Raw genomic sequence first — 24535 nt, 5'->3', positions numbered from 1 at the left:
TACGGATATCTGAAAAGCGGACATTCGGATATCCCACGGATGCCCTACGGATATTCTACGGCTTTGTACAGACATCCCAGGGATATCTGAAAATCCTTTAGATTACATCCCACGGACATCCGTAGGATGAAATTTTGCTATATGGGATTATTAGTTTTAATGCAGATTAAATTAGACATTAAAAATATATTATAACCTATATATACATATTATTTTTCAAGAAAAGTATAATAATATATAAAATTGATTTTCAGAAAAAACTTCTTTTATAATAAAAAATGGATAATAAGGAAAATGTTAAAATTTTATTAATGTTATATCAACAACATTCTTGTTTATATGTTACAAAAAGTGTTGATTATCATAATCGTATGAAACGAGATCAAGCTTTACAGATAATTTGTAATCAGTACAAAGAATTAACAGGACAACCACTAACAACTGAAATTGCAAAAAAAAATTAATAATTTAAGATCACAATATCTGGATCATCTAAATAAAATAAAACATTCGAAATCAAGCGGTGCATCACTTGATGATATCTATAAACCAACTTGGTGGTTGTTTGAAGATATGAGTTTTCTATAACATAGATCAGAAAATCATCGTAAAGAATCGTAACTCGATTACAACGCTAACTATATTCAGCCAAGTATAAATATTATTGTTCGAGGACTCGGACCGAGATCTCGGATTGAGTTCTAGCATCGTGGACACAAGGCTTAATGAAGGAAATGCGAGCAAGACAGTTAGGGCAGCTCGGTGTCCCTATCGATGTCTCGTTTGCTCTAACACCTATGTGTCGTGCTTTTTTTCTTTCCTTTAAGAAACGTAGCTGAGCCGCGTGCACCGACCGCCGGCATTCATTCTATTAATTATTGTATCATATAAAGAGGCTTAATTTAATGAAGAATAGAAATTTGTATTGAAATGTTTAATTATACGAATATAAGAATTGTTTGCTTCCGTAACAAAAATACACGCTCGTCCTGATTAATTATTGATTCATTTATGATTGCGTAATTAATAACTTCTTTATTATAAGCAAAATTAGTAATAATGGAACAAGATAAGTCGCTAGAACATACTGTCTCCAATAAATGTTCAAATATAAAATTATATATTATACATATTATACATATATTATACATATTTTCGAATAAATCTTATATTTGGACATTTATTGAAGACAGTATGTTCTAGCGACTTATCCTGTTCTATTATTACTAATTTTGCTTATAATAAAAAAGTTATTAATTACGCAATCATAAATGAATCAATAATTAATCAGGACGAGCGTGTATTTTTGTTACGGAAGCAAACAATTCTTATATTCGTATAATTAAACATTTCAATACAAATTTCTATTCTTCATTAAATTAAGTCTCTTTATATGATATAATAATTAATAGAATGAATGCCGGCGGTCGGTGCATGCGGCTCAGCTACGTTTCTTAAAGGAAAGAAAGAAAAGCACAACACATAGGTGTTAGAGCAAACGAGACATCGATAGGGACACCTAGAGTCCCTATATATAGAGTCTGGCCACGCTTGTGTTTATTTTTATTGGTCGAAACAAAGTTTGGAAAAACATGGCGGAACCAATAGGAATTCTTATAGAAAGTATAATAATTTGAAAAGAAATAGAACAAGAAAATTAATAACAATTAATATTATTCTTTTCTAGAAATTTTTAATTGAAAAATAAAGAAAAATTAACTAATAATACTTAAAATCATATCATTACAGTACATATTATTATTACTTATATATTCAGTATCACAATAATGTTTGTATCACAATAATAAATAAAACTCATTTAAATAAAACTTATTATAAATAAAACTCATTGTAAATAAAACTATTAAAAACAATGTAAGGTTAGAATTACAATTTTTATGACAAATCCTACTTCTTTATAATATCATTATTCTTAGATATTTTATTTTAGAAGCCATATACCAAATAATTGTACTTACTTTTATAGGCTTTACTCTGCTTTTATTAATACTATGGGCGGTATTCATAGTCCGTTCTTATATTCAAGATCGTCTTAAGCACGAACTTATATTCGCTCTCTTTGTCAGACACAATCTATGTGTGACGAAGAGAGCGAATATAAGTCCGTGCTTAAGACAATCTTAAATATAAGAACGGACTAGACGGTCGCATGAGGAAGACAGCTATAGGGACACCACTAACTTGACATCACGTCTTGTAATGCTTTCTCTCTCGATCGTCCGATTTGCGCTAAGGATGCAAGATGAAAATATCCCCCACTACTATTCCCCTTGCTGCTCGCTGTGCTCCTCGCTTCAAGCGACACGTCAAATACGCGTTTGTGTGAATGCGTGTGACGTCTTCGGTTGTTTCATACACGTATACCATTGCCGGCGAGGGACACCATACGTGCCGGTACGTGTACAAAGCAACTGGAGCAATTGATTGATATTATAAATATTAACCTTTATTTGTCAATTGCTCCAGTTCATGGACTAAGGACATGAAATTCAAGTATCAAAAAACGGAAATTGTGAAATTAATGATTTTATATGTGTCATCGATAAATATGAGTAATGTAAGCGATGGTTTATTTACAGAAGGTGATGATACAATATCTACTAATATATTTGATCACGATTATTTGTCAACCTTATAGTCACTGAGTGCGTATGTTGAAAAGGTAATCCAATATATTAGTGGATTTATTGTGAAAAAATTATTGCGAAGAATTTGCCACGTCTGTTCGAGCTTTTTAATAGCCAAATCCACCAACTCATCTTTAATAAAATTAAAAAATAGAGGAAAATTAATTTTTTCATCAGTTGATGTCATTAAAATAGCTCGAGTATGTGAAATGACCATTCGGGAAAATAAACATAAAATTTTTATTATAAAAAATATTAAAAATATTTTGATTACAAGGACATTCAAAACTGTCTGCCATTCAGTTTTTAATGACATCGAAATGACAGAACATATTATGCAACAAGAAGTATTAAATGACCACAAGACCACACTGATAAAAAATATTATTTTAACATATATCAATATACGGTTATTTCACAAAGGCAAATGTGCAACATTATGTAAACAAGAAGATTTTATTAGACATAAGTTTTCAAAATTAATTTATTTTAAACATCAATAAATATATATTTTTCTTCAATGTGTCTATATTAATATCTGTTCGATTTAAATCAACTAAGAAAGCGGTGCGCTGCGGCGGTACTAACGCATGCGCATTGTGAACATTTGGGAGTCTTTAGCTATCTCTCTCGCACAGATGCTTGCTTCAGGCTCGGTCATAGAACTTATATACATGGAAGGAGAATAGCATATATCTCCCGTGATCCAAAAGTGTACCCAACATCTGTGCGACAAGGAAAGATCATGACTTTTGTTCGCTATGCGCATGTGCACTGTCTGTACCGCGTAGATTTGAAACATACGTACATATATGTAATAATCAAATTCTGAAAAAAGTTTCATAAATATTAATTGTTTATAATAAATAGTAATATTATATGTATAAATATTACATATAAAATATTACTATTTAAGTTTAAAAATAATTTGTAATTATTTATGAATATAAAATACAAATGAAAGAAATATTCTATAAAAGAAAAAAAAATATATGAATTTCTTATCATTTATTTATCAACAGCACAATAATTATAAACTATATTTATTATAATCGCCGATCGTCATATTATAAACTATATTTATTATAATTAGAAATTATAAAATATTACAATATGTGAAAATCTATAATAAACTATGTAGCTGGCTCGATTTCATTCACATTAATTTTTTTCATTGGCGGCTCATATGTAGATTTGTTGGCTATATTTGATCTGAAATTGAATTGATCATATAATTGTAATACACTGAATGCATATAGTTGTAATAAAGATTATAGGAAACCAAACAGTTATTATTTATATTTACTTAAAAATAATTAAACTTAAAAATTGTACCTTTTCTTTGATTTTTTTGGAATATGAATTGATGGTATTGCTCCTGGAATGACAATATTGCAATTTAATTTTTGTTGTAAATATTCCTCCTTGAAAATGATGCGAGCAAAGGAACGTTGCTGTATTAAGAGTCTCTTCTTTGATTCTTTAAAAGGATAACCATTGATCTTTAATACTCTTTTCTTTCGGAAACCTGTTAAGAAGTAACACATTTGTTTTAATTGTTAATACTACAATATTTCATCATACATAACCTATAAAAAATTAATTTTAATTCTCACCGATGATAAGATGCAGTTTTGCTGCGATTGCCACATAGCACACAGTACACACCCATTTTCTTCAACTTTTTTAAATTACACGCACAATGCAAAAATCATTAATTTTTACAAATTTTGATGTTCGTACACGTGTTGTACATTACGTGATCTCACAAAGCCTGACAAAGATTGATATAAACAGATATTAACACAACCTTACTATGGCTACGCATGCGTTCTTACAGAAAGAGTAATAGAATAAGACAGCACTATATATATTTGTCTCACTTCTTGGGTACAATTGTTTGCTCTTATTCTCCTTCCATGTATATAAGTTCTATGGGCTCGGTGTGTAAGCAATATAGGCAATTCCACGGACTAAGGAATAGAGAGACGGTGCACAAGCTGTACCGGGGGAGCACGTTTGCGGCGGGGGGGCCGCCATATTCGTTTAGTAATCACCACACATAGAACTCACTATTTGCGTATATGTGAGAAATGAAAGTCAGATCCTGCGCACAATAAACAAAATAGGAAATAGAAATAGAAATAATTATTAAATATTAGAAATAAGAAATTGGAATTATTTATTTTAAAAATAAAAAGAATAGAAAAAATTAATGCATAAATTAAGAAATAAGAATTGGAACTAATTAATATATTTTATTCTCTTGTTAGATGTAAAATAATTTATTTTTTTAATATTAAATGTTTATTGCTATTTCTAATATTTTGTCTACTGTATGCAGAGCCTCAGAGTAATAAAAGTTAAAGTATTTTATAAAATTTATAATACAACAATAATAAAATCGCCTAATCTCTTTATGCTTGTCACTCGTTATGTCTAGTGGCACCACTACACGAGTGTAACCATGTCACAGACACAGAATCTCTTAGCGTTTTCGATTATACAGGATTTGAACGACCCAGGGTTGATCAATCACTATTTTACTATAAATGCAAGTCTTTCATTGGTGGAGAGGTTGCAATGACGTCATTAACCAACCCTGGGTCGTTCAAATCCTGTATAATCGAAAACGCTATCTGTGTGAGAATCGCTACATCAATATGGCGGAAAGCAGTCTCCCCCGCACGCTTGAATTACCATCCCCTCTCGCCTAAACTAGGACTTTAGACTCATTGTCAGTCCCTCTATTCCTTAGTCCGTGCTCCAGTTGCTTTGAAACAGTCAAAACAGCTTTGCCGCTGTGTTCATAACCATAGTCATGATGTAAAAATATGTAGAGTCGGAACACGCCGACTCAATATGCCTTGACACCCGTGCAACTTCATATGTCAAGGCATTTGTGTGACCTGGTGTACTACATGCTGAAGCAAACTGTTGTTTTATTAGACAAAAAAGATTCTTGTTTTTATTGAAATAAAGAATAATATTTTATACTTACATCTTAGAGCTAATTATTTTAACAAACACTAGCTAAGTAGCAATTTGAAAAGCACACAGTAAGTTTTTGTTCCTATTAAAAGTAAGTACTTTTAAAATTATAAGACCTATGTGATTCTAAATTGGCTTCTCCATTGATTTACTTATTACAACAAAGCAAACTGTTATGATATTTTAAATTACATAATTTTGTACTTTTTTTGCAACTGCACTTAGTAGACAGGCATTTCCCTTTGCAGTTGCACCTTTTTGATATCCTTGTCCATAAAAAATAGATGCTTGTCTAAAAGATATCGTAAAGACATTTTTTTAAATACATCTTTAAGACGTTTTAATGTTATTTAGGTTGCATTTATTATCTTTATCAATTGGAACTTTCTATTCATAATTACTGATAAATGTGATAAATTGAACGAAAATCATAAAAATTTATTAAATTTACCAAAACCATTGGTAAATATGTATAATTACCGGTAATTATGTTAATCAAACAACACTTAGCTGTAAACGTGCATTTTGTTAATCGGTTGTTACTCTGTGCTTAGTACCTTGTGAATTTGTTTTGTTTTTTTGACCTGTCAAAAAAGTTGTGATGGAGCAGAGAGCAGTCATCAAATTTAATTTTAAACTCGGTAAAATGGCTACGAAAACGTACGAGTCTATGAAAATCGCTTACGGTGGTGACTGTTTATTACGTTCGAAAGTGTTTAAGTGGTACAAACGATTCAAAGAAGACTGAGAGCGCTTAAGGATGATGCGAGGACGGGGCGCCTCTCCACGAGTTCGACAGACGCAAACATCGCGAAGATTCGTGATCTCCTGCTCACTGACCATCATCTCACATGCAGAATGATCGCAAAAGGTCAACATTGCTAAAACAGTCGTTCATGATATTATCCAGAACATTTCAATGAAAAGAAAGGTGTGCGCGAAATTTGTTCCGCACAGTTTGACTCCCGTACAATTTGAGTCCCCGTACTCCAACACTACCTTCCATATTCACTTAATCTAGCTCCTTGCAACTTTTTTCTTCTTTCCACAACTCAAGTTGCACATGAAAGGTGAACGCTATGACGATATTGAAGACAATCAGGCCAATGTGACGCGCAAATTGGGGAGGATTTCAACAGAAGCATTCTCAAACAGCTTCTAATGGTTATATGAACGTTCTAAATGTTGCATTGACGTCGGAGAAGACTATGTAGAACATCTAAACTAATAAAAAATTTTTCTCTCAATTTTTTTCTATATTTTTAAACGGTAGTCCCGGAATTCTACGGACAGACGGTATATATATACAGGGTGTCCGATAATTGCTGAATTACCTCTCGGGTGCAGGCAGAGCGAGTTAAACCGAGTAGAAAAGTTCTCTATCGTTTTGCGATTTTCGCAATAATTAATGAGAAATTAATTAAAAAAGATCGGCCAATTTGCACAATACAGCCCACTGTTATTTGGTTACTAAGCGCGCGATAAAGCGTTGGGAGAAGCACTCTACAATTGACAACGGCAACATACGAGCGGTGTGTAACGCTATTTTCAAAAAAGCTATTATATATACTTTCTACAAAAAAATATGATATCAGGAAATGGCACCAAGTGGGACTAAAGAACTATGAAAAAAGTTGTACACTATTTCTATAAAACTCTTCTATAAAATTCTATAAAATTAAAAAATTTTTTTAATATATTTAAAAAATAAAAATATTTAATTAAAAAATGAAAAAATATAAAAAATTTAATCAAAATAAAAAGATATTTATTAAAAAACGCAAAAAAACTTGGCGCTGCTACAGTAAACTACATGTTAATTTCATTGCTTTATAATACTTTGTGGTGTAGCAGCGCCAAGTTTTTTTGCGTTTTTTAATAAATATCTTTTTATTTTGATTAAATTTTTTATATTTTTTCATTTTTTAATTAAATATTTTTATTTTTTAAATATATTAAAAAATGTTTTAATTTTATAGAATTTTATAGAAGAGTTTTATAGAAATAGTGTACAACTTTTTTCATAGTTCTTTAGTCCCACTTGGTGCCATTTCCTGATATCATATTTTTTTGTAGAAAGTATATATAATAGCTTTTTTGAAAATTTTAATATATACAAGTTTTTTTTGAAAGGTTTTAATATATCTCTTGATAATATATATGACAGGTTTTTTTAAAAGGTTTAATATATACAACAATTTTTTTGAAAGATAAAACAATACGGTTTTGTTTTAATTGTGACAAGAGCGTGTACTTGGCGCCTTTTTTTACCTTTTTTTAAAAAAGGTAATTTTTTGATAGATATTTCATTTTTTTGTAATATATACCATGTGCACAAAGTACACTTTCTGTTCTGTCTGTCCACTAATTACAGAATACTGAGAGTGTTGTCAGCATGTCTTGCTACACTTCTGCACTTTAAGATCGATAAAAATTTTTTTCATAAAGAATACTATTATTTTGATATACACTATCTTTATTCGTCTCCACAACACGTTATATATATATACATTTTACGACCGATATTATATCAATGTTAATTAATATCATCAAAGCTGCGAGCTGACAGGTCTGTGCGCCGCCATATTAGAAATTAGAAAAGGAAAGACGTCTTTTAGAAAAAGAAATCTGAACGCATTAGTTGAGTGCGTTCTGATTGGTTGCGTGCTGACGACGCTGACCAATAAGACATGCGTTACATTTTAGCGTGACATCCGAGAAAAATGATGATTTTTTAGATTTCTCGACTTTGGATGCATATATCTTAATTTATAAAGCACACAGAGCAAAAACAAGCATACTTTCCTTATATATCTTAGATATGCGCTTTCGATTGAGCCTATTACCAACTCAATCGGCCCAGCCGTTATTAAGATCCGATAATCTCGGCTCATCTGAACCTTCCGTCTCGCGTAAAGATACACGGTTGGTCTTGCGCTACGCGTGAACTTGGCGCGAGACACTACCGTGTCTTTTGATATCCTTGCGTCTTAGCGACCACGTAACAACGGGCTGTCTCTACCGTTTTACGATTTTCGCATTAATTAATGAGAATTTAATTAAAGAAGATCGGAATTTCCGCGAGTCTAAGCGCGCGGCGAGAAGAGACAGCCCACTGTTACGTGATCGCTAGGACGCAAGGATCTAGCGTTACGCACAGCTCGTATGTTGCCGTTGTCAATTATAGAGTGCTTCTCCCAACGCTTCATCGCGCGCTTAGTAACCAAATAACAGTGGGCTGTACCGCCACGGGTCTCTTCTCGCTGCGCACTTAAACTCGCGCAAATTGGCCGATATTTTAAAATTAATTTCTCATTAATTATTACAAAAATTGAAAAATGATAGAGGACTTTTCTACTCGGTTTAACCCGCTCTACCTATATATATATACCGTCCGTAAAATTCCGGGACTACCGTTTAAAAATATAGAAAAAAATTGGGAATGTGCCATTAACGGGTGATACGGTAAGTCTGGGACACCCTGTATATATATATATATACCGTCCGTAAAATTTCGGGACTGCCGTTTAAAAATATAGAAAAAAATTGAGAGAAAAATTTTTTATATATATATATGCTCTTGAGATAAGCTACAAAAATATGTAATAAAAAATAGAAGTTTCTATTTAAAAATTATAAAATGATTTTTATGTGACTTTAACAATGCTATTTAAAGTCACACTAACAATGCTGCTTAAAATCCTACAACTTTTATTTGAAACGTTTTTCTCCAAAATGTTTTATTTTCGAGATATTTGCCCGTAGCAGGACTTTTGGGACACTTGGATATTGAAAATAATTATATCCACAATACTGCATTAAGGGGGGAATCCTATTTTTTTTGTTAAAAACATAGCAAAATTTGGGAATTTTTTTAAAAGAAACTAGCGATTCGATTTATCTGAAATTTGCACCATGTTTTTATTTGTATTTGAAGAACTTACAGTATTTTTTTTTATTAATTTTTAATTATAATTATAAAAGTTATTAACAATCGACTATCACGCTGCGCAAAGTTTGTCGTCCACTAATGTGCACGATATTAATCTTCCAAATAGTCTGAAACAGAAAAATGAAACGGCGTTTTACTTTATACATATGTAGCTTCAGTTTGATGAACCAGAATAAAAAAAAATTTATTGCGGAAGTGGTGAGTTTTCAAATCAAAACTATAATTTTTACTATCAAAATTCGCCCATTTTTTTTATGTAAAAAAAACTATGTAACTTATCAGTATTCTGGTTCATCAAACGATAAAGTAATGTTTGCTGAACATGCAGGCCAAATTTGAAGGTAATCGGTTCAGTGGTTACAAAAATATCATGCACACCATCCGCAAAAATGCTGTTTTGAGAAAACAACATTTAAAGTTTTAAGTTTAGTTTATATAAGTATATCAAGTACTTACATCACTTTTCTGTTACTCAGCTATCCCAGGGCTATATAATAATCCTTTCTCTTCTTCGTAGAACTTGTTTTGAGCCATCTGCTCGCTTCTACGCGTTGTTCCAGCTTCTTTTGTAGAGGCTTCGTCACGTTGATCTCTCAAGCCAGCGTTCATCTTGCTCGTTGCAAAATATTTTGGCTTTTTGACCGACAAGAAAGCAATGATGCGATAACCGTGACCTGAGTCCACTATAATTTCCTCGTCTTGAGCACTGGATAATTTTTTTATTGATGTTCTTGCAAATGAAGTATCCGCTTTCCAAGTGTGAATATTATCCGTGAATTTTCTTTTTTTAGATCTACTAGCATGTTCATGCGTGTCTCGTGAATGTTTACGATCCATTGCTCTTTACTTTCGAATGTGCGTCTGTTTCACTTGGAGGTTAAACGACCACTGTGAATTTCATTGCTGAATAATAAACAAAATCTTATACCTGCGCTCGGATCAGTTAAAAGCTCATAACTCCGGAAGTTTTATGAATTTCGACATGAAATTTCTTGGAGATATTCTTAAGACATTAAGAGGATGCTGGAGTGGAAGCCGAACTCCGACGCGAAAGCGCCATCATTTCGATGGTACTAAAAATGAAATGACATTATCGGCGTAGTCTACGGACCCTAACCCTTTTATAGGGAACTTAGCCATTTTACAAGATATCGAGAAACGACCAACGGCATTCGAAAGAGAATCGTTTGTATTCGTTTGTACCACTTTTGTTTTCGTTTGTACCTCAAAGGGTTCGAAGATACAGCGTTCTTCAGTTTCAGCCTAACCCTTTTATAGGGAACTTAGCCATTTTACAAGATATCGAGAAAAAAATGACATTGGGCATTACATAGCTCACTGCCGTCGAGTAACGGGAAATTGGGAGACATATGACGATTTAAATAAAAATAAAACTTCATTAACAGCATCATCCCGAATGCTTCTGCAAAAAAAAAATATCTCTATTACTTTTCATAAAACATTGAAATAATTTATTTTATCTTCGTGTTAACAGTAATTTTACTTTCGTTTGCGTTTATTTCATTACTCTAATATTTTCTTATAAATATTCATTATTAGTTTAGAAAAACATATTAAAAGTTTTTAAAAATTCTTTTTAATTCCATAAAAAATGAAAAAAAAATTTAATATTTTATACATAAAATGTTAACATTAAAAAATATTATAAGTCCAAAAATTTATTTAACAGGTTTCGTTAATCTAGACATAAAACATTTTTCATTAATTTCTAAGTATTTTCATCCTAAGTGTATCAATAATTAAAATTATTCCACTATTATATTCATCTTTATTTATAGTATAACACAGTAACGTAATACAATATTTAAAGTAAACGATCAATATTCAAAATATTATTTTAAGTTAATTTTAAGTTGATTTCACACAAAGAAATTGATTACGTGTTATAAAAAATTTGAAACGCAGTTAACTTTAAGCGTGAAGGCACTAATAACCGCTTGTTTATGTTAAAACTGAAAAACGCTGTATCTCCGAACCCTTTGAGGTACAAATAAAAACAAAAGAGGTACAAACGGATACAAACGATTCTCTTTTAAATGCCGTTGGCCGTTTCTCGATATCTTGTAAAATGGCTAAGTTCCCTATAAAAGGGTTAGGCTGAAACTGAAGAACGCTGTATCTTCGAACCCTTTGAGGTACAAACGAAAACAAAAGTGGTACAAACGAATACAAACGATTCTCTTTCGAATGCCGTTGGTCGTTTCTCGATATCTTGTAAAATGGCTAAGTTCTCTATAAAAGGGTTAGGCTGAAACTGAAGAACGCTGTATCTTCGAACCCTTTGAGGTACAAACGAAAACAAAAGTGGTACAAACGAATACAAACGATTCTCTTTCGAATGCCGTTGGTCGTTTCTCGATATCTTGTAAAATGGCTAAGTTCCCTATAGAAGGGTTAGGCTGAAACTGAAGAACGCTGTATCTCCGAACCTTTTAAGGTACAAACGAAAACAAAAGTGGTACAAACGAATACAAACGATTCTCTTTCGAATGCCGTTGGTCGTTTCTCGATATCTTGTAAAATGGCTAAGTTCCCTATAAAAGGGTTAGGCTGAAACTGAAGAACGCTGTATCTTCGAACCCTTTGAGGTACAAACAAAAACAAAAGTGGTACAAACAAATACAAACGATTCTCTTTCGAATGCCGTTGGTCGTTTCTCGATATCTTGTAAAATGGCTAAGTTCCCTATAGAAGGGTTAGGCTGAAACTGAAAAACGCTGTATCTTCGAACCCTTTGAGGTACAAACGAAAACAAAAGAGGTACAAACGGGTACAAACGATTCTCTTTCGAATGCCGTTGGCCGTTTCTCGATATCTTGTAAAATGGCTAAGTTCCCTATAGAAGGGTTAGGCTGAAACTGAAAAACGCTGTATCTTCGAACCCTTTGAGGTACAAACAAAATCAAAAGAGGTACAAACGGGTACAAACGATTCTCTTTCGAATGGCATAAACGAAATTTAAAAATCTTGTAATCGGGCGCTGGCCATTTTTTCACCCCCTTGTATTTTTTTACCCTTTGAGGTACAAACGAAATAAGAAGCGGTACAAACAGGTACAAACGAAGTACAAACGAACTAAATTAGTGATTTTTTTTTTAAATAAAGTTGGGCGCCAAGTTCACATCGGTCTACGGACCTATGCCGCGTAGGTCCGTGTGTACGCATTTGTTTGTAGTGGTAACTCACTACACTGACGTGTGGTCTGTGTACGTGTGATCGGATAGTTTGTAAACAAACGATGCTTGCGCTTGTTTCCTCGACTGAAATTTCGTCGCAAGGCTGCAATTGTAAGAATCTCTTATGATAATGTAGATAACGGCGGATCAATTAGTGTCTATTTTGTGTATGAAGGCGCTAGCTTATGTCGTATATGCGCAAAGCGCTCCGGCGTCGCCGGGAGGGAACGGATTTTCAAAATGTTCGAGAAAGAACGAGAATGTTCTTTCGAAAAGGATATATAAGAGGGCCCGAACAGGCAACGACGCTTTTTGGCTCTGAACAGTTAAGAGATAAAGTCAGTCAATTTTTATAAGTGAGTGTATCCAACGACGAGAGAGACTTCGTCAAAGGGACATCATTTTCATATCGCAAAGAGGGACTTTTGCAGAATTTTTATTAACAAGCAAAGAGGGACTTTTGCAAGTTAAAATTATTAGCCAAGAGGGACTTTGGCTTAATTTCAAATCTGGTTACGTGTCGCCGGAAAGCACGGTTAAGATAAGTGCAATTATTTGGACAATCATTCTCGTTATATCACATTCTTTATTTAATCTATTATTCGTTGTTAATAAATTACTGTTACGTTAATAAGTTCTATCTCTATCCTGACATAAACGGACCTTACACAATATAATGGGCGCGTTCAGCAGAACAAATCGCTTGGTAGCAATCGAACATGATTGGCTCTTACTTTTAGAACCAACAAATCAACGTTAAGTGTTGACTAGACGACAATTCAGCAGTTGTTTTGTTGAACGCAGCCAATGTCCGAGAAGACATAGGCGTATACAAGGTGTCAAATAAATATGAATTAAATATGACAAAATAATAAATTAAAAATATATATATAATACTATATATATCACTGAAGAAAAATGTCATATATTTTTCTTATTTTTATCCTTATGTAGTAAATACAAAATAACTAATTAATCAATTAATTAATATATACATATACACATATATTAAATAAATAGTTATCTCTATTTTGTATTTTATATGATAATGACTGAAATAATGAGAGTATATATCATTTCGGTCATTATATAAAATATAAAATAAAGATAACTATATTCAATATGTATATGTATGTATTGAATAATTAACTAACTTATTTATTTATTTTGTATTAATTACATAAGAATAAAAATAGAGAAAGCATATAATATTTTTTTCCAATTAGATATATAGTATTATATATACATTTTTCAAATAAAATATTTTATCATATCTAATTTATATCTATTAGACACCTTGTATAAGTCTATTTCGTCTCGTATGTACATCATACAGCCATACGATAGAATTTCAATTGCGAGAAAAAAGGTAAAATGACTTTATAAATTATCCGATAAAACATTAAAAGACCACACTTGTAGTAAATAACAAACTTAGAAATACGTATTTCTTAAAATCTGCAAGCTCACAATAAATCGCCTCTGACAATATTTCTTACAATTTGCTAGCTCACGAATAAATCGTCTTTGGCTCTGTTTTTTCTAAACTGTCAGTTGACGTTAGATCGCCTCTGACTGTATTTATTAAAAATTGTCAGCTGACGTTAGATCACCTCTGACTGTATTTATTAAAAATTGTCAGCTGATGTTAGATCGCCTCTGACTGTATTTATTAAAAATTGTCAGCTCACGATAGATCGTCTCTGACAATATTTCTTACAATTTGTCAGCTCACGAATAAATTGTCTTTGGCTCTCTTTTTTCTAAACTATCAGTTGACGTTAGATCATCTCTGATTGTATTTATTAAAAATTGTCAGCTCACGGTAGGCCGCCTCTGACTTTTCTATTTCTACATCGCCAGCACACGTTAGATCGCCTCTGACTTTTCTATTTCTACATCGCCAGCACACGTTAGATCGCCTCTGGCTTGTCTTATTTTTTATTGTAAGATACTTTTATTACGTCATGTGTTTTATGTATATACATATATATATATATATATATATATATATATATATATGTGTATGTATAGGTCTGAATAGGTCCTCTATATATATACAGGGTGTCCCATTTTAACTTAGACAATTGTAATATCTTAAAAACAATGCGTTATAAAAAAAAAATCTTTCAAATAAAAGTTGTAAGGTTTAGAGGAAGAAAAAAGATAAGAATATTAGTTTGACCTTGGTGGAGGTGCTTCGAAGATTTGAAGGTCATCTTTATTTTGTTAAATAAAACTATCCTAATTTTTTTATATAAATCGATTCCTTGTAATATTTATCGTAAAAAGTTATAAGAATAGGACGGTCAAAAAAATGTGGAAAAAACGTTTTTTAAATAATGGTTACAAAAACGTTTGTTATCGTTGCTTGACGGTTAAAAAACATTAGATACATATGTACCGGTTATTATGAAAGTGGTCTAAGTCACAAAACCAAAAAAAAATTAGATTTTCATTTAGTATTATATTATATCAACTATATTTTATTATTATTGAAGAATTTTTTCAAAGTTACCATGAAATAAGCATTAAAATAAAGTTGTCATTTTCATTATTAACAGGTGTAGTTGCATGCTTATTTTGATAGTGGCATAAGTCATTTTTTTGCTAACATTGCGATAGAAAAAGTAATATTATCATAATTTTCAACATATTTTTCTATTATGTCGTCAGACAGCGGCTCAGGTAAATTTAACTTTACAAAAATATTTCATATTTATTTATAAATGTATTATCAATAATGTAAATAATGCTTAATATAATTAAATTGCCGTAATAATTTTGCGAAACATTAAATTACTAATTGAGGTTATATTGGTCGTTGTGTTTCATAGACTTAGTACCACGAAATAATGTTTGCAAAAAATGGAAACGGATAAAATAATAATTTAAAAAAATAATTAATACAATTAAAATAGTTAATACAATTCTAAAAGTAAATAAATTTGTTTCTTTTCAAGTTATTTTTTAAATTAAATTTATTAATTTTTTGTTATCGTAAATCATCAATTAGGACTACTATTAATTTTGAAAGTAATATAAGTCATTCAACGGTTAAAAACACACAGTTTCGTGCAAGTTATTCATAAAATTTAATGATCTTAGATAAATTTAACATCAGGAGAACATTATAATTTTTGATAAATTTTGCACCATGATGGAAAAATATTTTTAATATGGTCAAACGCAAAAGTTTGAATATCTCGAAACGAGAAATATATGACTTAGGCCACTTTCATAATAACCGGCACATATAGGAAACGTATATGAAACAAGCACGTGCTACCTGAGATGATATCAATATATACATATATATCTCATATTCATTGTTAAAAAAAAGGTTATAAATTATATACTTTAAATCCTTATTTTAATATTATATTTTAATATTTTATATATTTTTAATATTATTTAGTTTAGAAGTATATAACTTTTTATAATGCTTTGTAATGTATACAAATAAGACAATTTAAAATCAACACTCTATTAATAATATACGTTTGAAGTCTGTAGTTACGTAATTGTAAATTACGAAAAATTTCACAATTTTATTTTAATTTGTTTTTCAAAAATTTTAGAAATGTTTACAAAAATACAGAAAAATTGTATTTTTAGCAAACAATTCTTATTTTAAAATTGTTTTATAATATACAAAAGTAGACATTTTACAAGATAATAGAGTTACTTATTCTTACCACACGCAATGTTCAAATTACATCTATATAGAAAGTCAAGAAGTATAATTTCATTTCCATTTTGTTCAACTTTTTCTAATTCGCCCGTAAGTACTAATGATTGATCTACAAATATATTACAGTAGATTCGTAAGTTGTTTAGAGAAAAAATTCTCTCCACCATTTTTCGATTTGAGCTCCATAAAGATACTGAAATAAATAAATACAAAAGTATAATTAGAAAAAACTTATTAATCCGTTATATAATATTAATTGCTTCTCTGAGATTACGGGATAAATATAATAGGGGCATTCTCCCTCAACTTTACACCCATGCTGTCCATTTTCTATTTGATCTAAAAATTTTTGAAAAAATCTTAAAATTTACAGAAAAATGTAAGCTTTCCAATGGCGCGTGACAAAATTATCAAATTCAATTGAATCATACTTAAAATTTCAGAAAACCGAAAAAAAAAATAAAAACGATAATTATTCAAGTGTAGCGATTATTTATTCGACGTTTTTCTCTTCCAATTAACACTTTCGAGTACTCTGTTTATCTGTGCACTGTCACATAAGTCTAAACTAAAATGGCGGATTTAATATGGCCGCCAAAAATTTAAAAAATTTAAGAAATTAACTAATTTTTATAAAACTTGGTATCAAGGGGTTTTTCGGGTTACTGTATACGAGTCTAAAGTTATCTTTTAAAAAATACAAAATGGCGGATCCAATATGGCCACCAAAACATTTTGAAAATTTTTAGAAATTAACGAATTTTTATAATACTTGGTATCAGGGACTTTTTCGGGTTGCTAATAACGAATCTAAAGTCGCATTTCGAAAATTGAAAATGGCGGATCTAATATGGCAACTAAGAACTTGAAAAATTTTTTAAAGTAAGGGAGTTTTATAACATTTGAACAGAGAGTTTTACGGCCAGCTAAATACAAATCTTAAGTCGGATTTCGAAAACTGAAAATGTCAGATCTAATATAAAGACCAAAAATATTGAAAATTTAGGAAATTGACAGATTTTTATAAAACTTGATACTAGAGATACCTCTGATTCTGATGTCGCCTGAGCTCTTACCCCCTACTTTTTGAAATCTTGATATGAAAAAGTCGAACTATTACCAGCATTGGAATATCTCTTAATCACCATTTCTTTGTTGATTGGGACGAAACAGTGATTTCTCAGAATCTCTGGAACTGGTGGAGCTACATCAAATCGTTTAATGAAGATGCACCGGAAGATACAGAAATATACTGTTCAGTATCATGAGTACAATTATTAAACGTTTTATCAAGACTCGATGAGACGTGCGTATCTTCATTCATGCGAGGATATTTCATTTTCCTACATGCTGCACAAATTTTAGCATTATCTGGAAATTTTGGGAATAATCGTTTGATAACACTCAAAATGCGTCGAAGATCTTTCCCTCTGTGACCTTCCACATTGTAGGGATTGCAACATCTATCACCGTGTATACTGGACATATTCAAAATCAAATTCTAAGATTCACGATCAAAAATAGTACAGATAATAGAATTTTCTGTAGTATTGTTCTAAGAGCAGTCCTAAAAGAACGGTTAAAAGTAGCTCTGAAAAGATCTGTTTGAAGAAAATCTCAGAGAAACGCTCAAAGCACAAAAAAGCCCAGAACCATGGGAGTCGGATATACAAATCCAAATATTAAAGCGTTTAGAAATTTACGGAATCACAATAAAACGTTTTTTAACGTTAAAATCTTGTAATGAATGGCGATAATATCGCGGTAGAGAAACTCTCTCGAATGTGTACAAAATGGATTTCACGATCTTATTTTATGAAACTTTTTTGACTAGGCTCAGAAAAAAAATAATGATCCAATTGAATTTGATAATTTTGCCACGCGCCCATGGAGGACTTAAATTTTGTTATAAATTTTAATAGTTTTTCGATAATCTTTAGACCAAATAGGTCGATAAATACGAATTTAATAATAAAATTTTAAAATCTGCGTCCCAAATATACTCCTGATACCAAGTTTTATAAAAATCCGTTAACTTCTTAAATTTTTCAATATTTTTGGTGGTCGTATTAGATCCGCCATTTTGAATTTTCAAAATTCGATTTGAGATTTGTATTCAGCATACAGAAAAACTCTTTGGTATTAAGTTTTACAAAAATCCGTTAATTTCTTAAAATTTTAAATTTTTGGCGGCCATATTGGATCCGCCATTTTAGTTTAGATTTATGTGACAGTGCACAGATAAACAGAGTACTCGAAAGTGTTAATTGGAAGAGAAAAACGTCGAATGAATAATCGCTACACTTGAATAATTACTGTTTTTATTATTTTTTTCGGTTTTCTGAAATTTTAAGTATGATCCAATTGAATTTGATAATTTTTCCACGCGCCATTGGAAAGCTTACATTTTTCTGTAAATTTTAAGATTTTTTCAAAAATTTTTAGATCAAATAGAAAATGGGCAGCATGGGTGTAAAGTTGAGAAAGAATGCCCCATGTATATACAGGGTGTCTGGCAATAATCGCCCCACCGGTCATATACAGGTAGAGGAGGTCAAATCGAGTAGAAAAGTCCTTTACCATTTTTTAATTTTCATAATAAGTACTGAGTAATTAACGAAAAAAGATCGGCGAATCCGCGCGAGTAGAGCGCGCGCGGTGAGAAGGACATCTCACTGCTATGCGATCACTAGGCGCGCGATGAAGCGTTGGGAGGAGCGCTCTACAAATGACAATGGCAACATACGAGCGGCGCGTAACGCTAGATCCTTGTGTCCTAGTGATCGCGTAGCAGTGGGACGTCCTTCTCACCGCGCGCGCGGATTCGCCGATTTTTTTTCGTTAATTACTCAGTACTTATTATGAAAATTAAAAAATGGTAAAGGACTTTTCTACTCGATTTGACCTCCTCTACCTGTATATGACCGGTGGGGCGATTATTGCCAGACACCCTGTATAAACAAATATAATTTATGCATAAATAATATTCGTTTATTGTGTAACTATTGCGTTTAAGGCTCCTGGGTAGTCACCGCAGCCATATTAGATTCGTGACATCAGAAGCGAGAAATGACACGCCGAGAATTCTTGCGTGCCATTTCTAAATAAAATGATAATTTAACAAAGTAACACTCTGGATCGCTTTAAGACACCTGTAAAATTGTCCGAAAACTATGCTTTTTCCTTGACAGGTTATAAACAATCGTTAAATCAACAGTGAAACGAAGCCTAATTATGCGAGAAAACACACGGTTGACAGCTGTCTGTATGAGTAGAAAATTTTCCTTCTACGTTGGGCTTTCCCTGCTAATCTTAGTTTTCGGATAATTTTACAGGTTTCATGAACACGTCACATATCACAGTACTAACATTTAACGAATATTAATGAAATGGCACGCAAGAATAAATTGGGTAGTCAACATGTCATTTTTTCACGCCTAATAGTTCATCGATTCTCCACCTAAGACGCTGCATAAGAATTTCTGTCATATGGACATGTCGGTAACGGTACTAAGCTATATATATTCTGTATTTATCGCGTTTATTTTTTTGTGAACAAATTTTTAAATTATAAATTAACATTTTGTATGTTATTCAGTAATTTACTTTTATCGAATCAATTGATTAGGTCAAACTGTTACACTATTTATTTATACGATAAATCGACTGGGTAAATTCGACTAGGTTTTTATTCCTACCACAATTATGTCGCTACTGTCAACGCGGAGTTCACGGCTGCGGGACCAGGAGCCTTAAACATAATGCTAATAAATAGTATATGAGAAAGTGGCTGTGACTACTTTATTATTTGAACTAAATTTTATATTATTTAGAGTGAGTAATAACAATTAATTAAGCTTTATTCTTATCACGCGGTAGTGTCTCCGGCCAAGTACAAAAAATGACACTACTAATGCCCATTTCCACCAATGTAGATTAACTTTAATCTCGGTTCAACTTACTCTTCATCTTTTTCTAGTTCTAAGAATTAGAAAAAGGTGAAGAGTAAGTTGAACCGAGATTAAAGTTAATCTTCGTTGGTGGAATCGGGCATAAGTTTCTTATCCTGCGCGCACAAAGTCGATTTTTTGGAGGTTTGTAGCAACTAAAATATAAGAAATATTGAAAAACAGATAGCATATCCTGAAAGGTGACATTGTCACGAGTAATTTGAGTCGAAGAAAATTAAAATTGGTCCAGCCGTTCCGGAGATACAAGCGGTCAAAAAGTGATGTTTTTCATATTTTAATAAGAAACGTCGTTTCCTTCTTCTCCTCTGTTTGCCAGGGGCGGATAGAAAATTTGCGAGGCCCAGAGTATTATTTATAATTTACGAGAATTTCTCGCACCAGGTGCCAAGAGTCGACGAATTCGACTACCCCGTGTTGCGCTACGTGAATTTCTCGCATCAGGTGCCAAAGATAAACGAATTCGACTTCCCCAAGTTGCACTACGGAAATTTCGCAAACATGAGAGAGAGAGAGAGAGAGAGAGAGAGAGAGAGAGAGAGAGAGAGAGAGAGAGAGAGAGAGAGAGAGAGAGAGGGAGAGGGGGAGAGAGAGAGAGAGAGAGAGAGAGAGAGAGAGAGAGAGAGAGAGAGAGAGAGAGAGAGAGAGAGAGAGAGAGAGAGAGAGAGAGAGAGAGAGAGAGAGAGAGAGAGAGAGAGAGAGAGAGAGAGAGAGAGAGAGAGAGAGAGAGAGAGAGAGAGAGAGAGAGAGAGAGAGAGAGAGAGAGAGAGAGAGAGAGAGAGAGAGAGAGAGAGAGAGAGAGAGTTTTCTATATTTTTTATAAAATATTAAAATGGACGTATTATTCTACACTATTATTTAATTATATTTATTTTAATCATTCGTAGGCTTTTAGATAAATTTTTTAAACTTACGTTTTACATGATCTAGATGATAGCTAAGTGAATTCGTTTCATTTGCATTCGAAGCAGTATCAAAGAGAAGAGATTCCCATTGTGTTTCGGCGATAAATAAATTCATTATATCATAATCCGGAGGAATCTAAAAAGTTTAAAATATTGAAATAAATATTTAGTCAAGGTATTATATTTGAAACAATACGCCACCGTTGCAAATAAACTTTTGTTTTTTATCATAAAATATATTGTTTATGAAATAGTTAACAAAAGAAAATCAATGAATACAATGTAAATCGTAAATATTCACATAAGGTCAGCAACTTCAAAAGTCAACGACCTTGACATATGTTGTCAAGGACATATCCCCGAGTAACAATCAAAAAATTTTGGCCGTCGCTCGTTGTTTATTAAAAGCTATTAAAAACATTTATTAAATATATTATCGTACACTTTTCACGCAAAGCGAGATACCGTATGGGTTTACGAATTTTTACGCAAAGCGCGATTCAATCCAAATCTATGTGTCTAGTTTTCTGGTAGTGAAACCTCCTCGTAGGGAAAGGGCGGTGGCACACACTGCCACCATAAATAGGTCTTAAAGGTCCAAAATATCTTGATGGAATTTATAAAGAAAAACTGTAACAGAGTATTTCTCAAGAACTTGACCAACCAAGTAATTTTACTCATAATAAATATTATTTTACATATAAATTTTTATGTTTATTATAAACATCATTTTACTTGAAGAAAAAATACACAATTCTCTTCAAAAATTTATACAAATGTAGGAACGTGTTTTCGCTAACCGGTTCTCTCCATCTTGTATTGTTATCGTGTTTTATTATCAATAAAATTGAGTAATACATTAAAAGCATGTTCTGACATTCTAGAATGTTGATAAAATTTGGATGCATCATCAACCAATTCTTTATATAATGTGAAAAATTCACCTTCCGTTTTTTGTTTTGTCCATGCTTTATGAACCCATAAAATCCGTCTTTTTTTTGTTTTTTTTTTAAGATTCCTCTTCGTCTTAAATTAATGCCATTCGTTTACCGATAGCTCTGTCATGTTCACAGTCAGATGTATGTCTGAAGACTGATGTTTCAAACCATTCAAAACATTCACGGATGCGATCCGGATATGTGTAAATATTCATATCCAATTTTGCCGGTACGGTATGGATACAGTACGGATACGATACGGATATGTATAAACGAGCCTTAATAATTACAAACAAGTCCGAGGTTATAAGATGGGAAGAAGCTCCGTGCTCAACTCTTCTCCGAAAGATATAGAGGTTGGATAGGGGATAAGATTTTCTCGGAATGTTGATGCAGAAAGAGAGAAACAGAGCTCCTTTTCCGCCACACGTTTAATCTACTATTTATTAAATAAATAAAGCTGCTAACAATAAGAGTTTGTTTTATTAAATTTAAATAGTGTCATAAAATTACGTTCTATTCGGTAAACTTGTTTTGTTAATAATTTTTTTATAAATAACGAGCGACGACTAAAACTTTTTCTTTATTACTTCAAACAATTGACTTTGGTGGCATATGTCAAAGTTAAGACGATTGGATCTAATTGCGTAAATATAAATATTTACTAAATATAGTATATTAATAATAAAAATTTATAACAACCTGATGGAAGATATACGTTGCAAGCAATGTAACAAAACCTATTTTCGACCGCAGCAACACATCACTATACCAAAGAGATACTATTTGATATGTTATAAAATATGACACTTTTATTTTATGCCGAATGGAATCTAAGTCTTCATCATAAATAATATCGACTTCTCTGAAAAATGTTTTCAAATATAAAAAGTTCGTCGACAATGTTTACTGTTATTAACCAATTCAATAATATAAGTCTTTAATATAATGAGTCTTTGTATTGTAGATATAACAAATTATTACAAAAATACATTTTTTGCAAGAAACAATTATAAAAAAATTTATTCTTTGTAATAATTTCACGAATATAAAAAGACAGAAGACAAGAACTCTGATGAGTTTTGATAAAATAATTAATATAATAAATGATACAATCGATTTATTTGTGAAACTTATATCGTACAGATATTTTGCATGCTTCTTAAAATGAAGTTAAAACAAAATCTGATTTGACACAAAAAATAATTATTTTAAATTTTTATCTAAACTAAAGATAATGATATCTTCTTAATATGGCGCAAATAAAAATCTATAGATTTCAGTTATTTCCTAATTTATACATTGTGACATAAAAATATGTATATCTTTCGGTTTTAAAATTACATTATTTAATAGTTTTACATTTTTTTATTTAATAATTATTTTTGATTAATTTATTTTAGTTTTGAATATTACCTTTGTAAAATCAGTCCCTGTTACAATGGTATTGTATTGAGTATCCCAAAGTACAACATAGTCTATTTTTGGTAATTTGTCAATACTATTTTCACGTTTCAAAAAATATAGGACTTGTTGGGCAATAGATTTTGCTAATTGTAAATAGTATGTCCCCGGGGGTTGAGCTACCCACCGGGCGCGTCTCCAAGGTGGCGGATAGGAGGACGCCCAGTAGTTGTGAGTTTTTTGAGGGGACTCAGTGCTGCTGGGTAGTAACGGTTATAACCTGGCCCCACGGAAGTAAAACCCTGTGGAGGGTAAGGGAAGACCGTTGCCGCGGACCAGCTCCCCAAGCTAAGTTGTAAGCCATCGTGGCGATGGCTGCATGTCATTGGAGGAGCAGTGTCACGAACGATGCCTCTGGGGAACCGGGCGAAACCCCAGAGTATCTAGCCTTACCCACGCATGCGAGGCTCTGCGTGGGCGGACCGTGTAATTCCCTAGCTACTCGTGGGACCACAATGGATATTGACAATACAAATTCAGAGGACAAAGTGGGAGATCGGGAGGGCTTGCGTGACGGGTCTCCGAGGGAAGGAGCTGGGACGGTGGTGACGGACGGGACCTTTAAGGGCTCCGGAAGTGAGGCCGGCCCGGCTGCGCGGCAGGAAGCTTCACCTCCAGCAAAAAAGAATCGGTGCGGGGCCTAAAGAAGGAGGGCGAAGCGGATGAGAACAGCGGCTCTGGAAGGGGCTCGCTCTCTTCTCGTGGCTTCCCCTTGTACGCTGGTAGAGGTGGTGAAGGAGCACACTGATGGTAAACGTCGGAGGGGCTCCAAGGAAAC

At 32.4% G+C, this 24535-nt stretch overlaps 1 long non-coding RNA gene across 1 annotated transcript; it reads right to left on the bottom strand.

Annotated features, from left to right (window-relative positions):
* Positions 1 to 16153: 16153 nt before the first annotated feature.
* Positions 16154 to 21250, bottom strand: LOC137001848 (uncharacterized). Its single transcript, XR_010891686.1, has 2 exons — positions 20832 to 21250; positions 16154 to 16675 (listed from the first exon to the last, which is right to left on the bottom strand). It is a non-coding gene; the product is annotated as an uncharacterized lncRNA (long non-coding RNA).
* Between the last annotated feature and the right edge of the window lie 3285 nt (positions 21251 to 24535).

Source organism: Linepithema humile, unplaced genomic scaffold (assembly GCF_040581485.1).
Source record: "Linepithema humile isolate Giens D197 unplaced genomic scaffold, Lhum_UNIL_v1.0 unplaced_2, whole genome shotgun sequence".
Lineage (NCBI taxonomy): Eukaryota > Metazoa > Arthropoda > Insecta > Hymenoptera > Formicidae > Linepithema > Linepithema humile.
The sequence above is the reverse complement of the archived record's forward strand: the minus strand, read 5'-3'. Positions and strand labels throughout refer to the sequence as shown.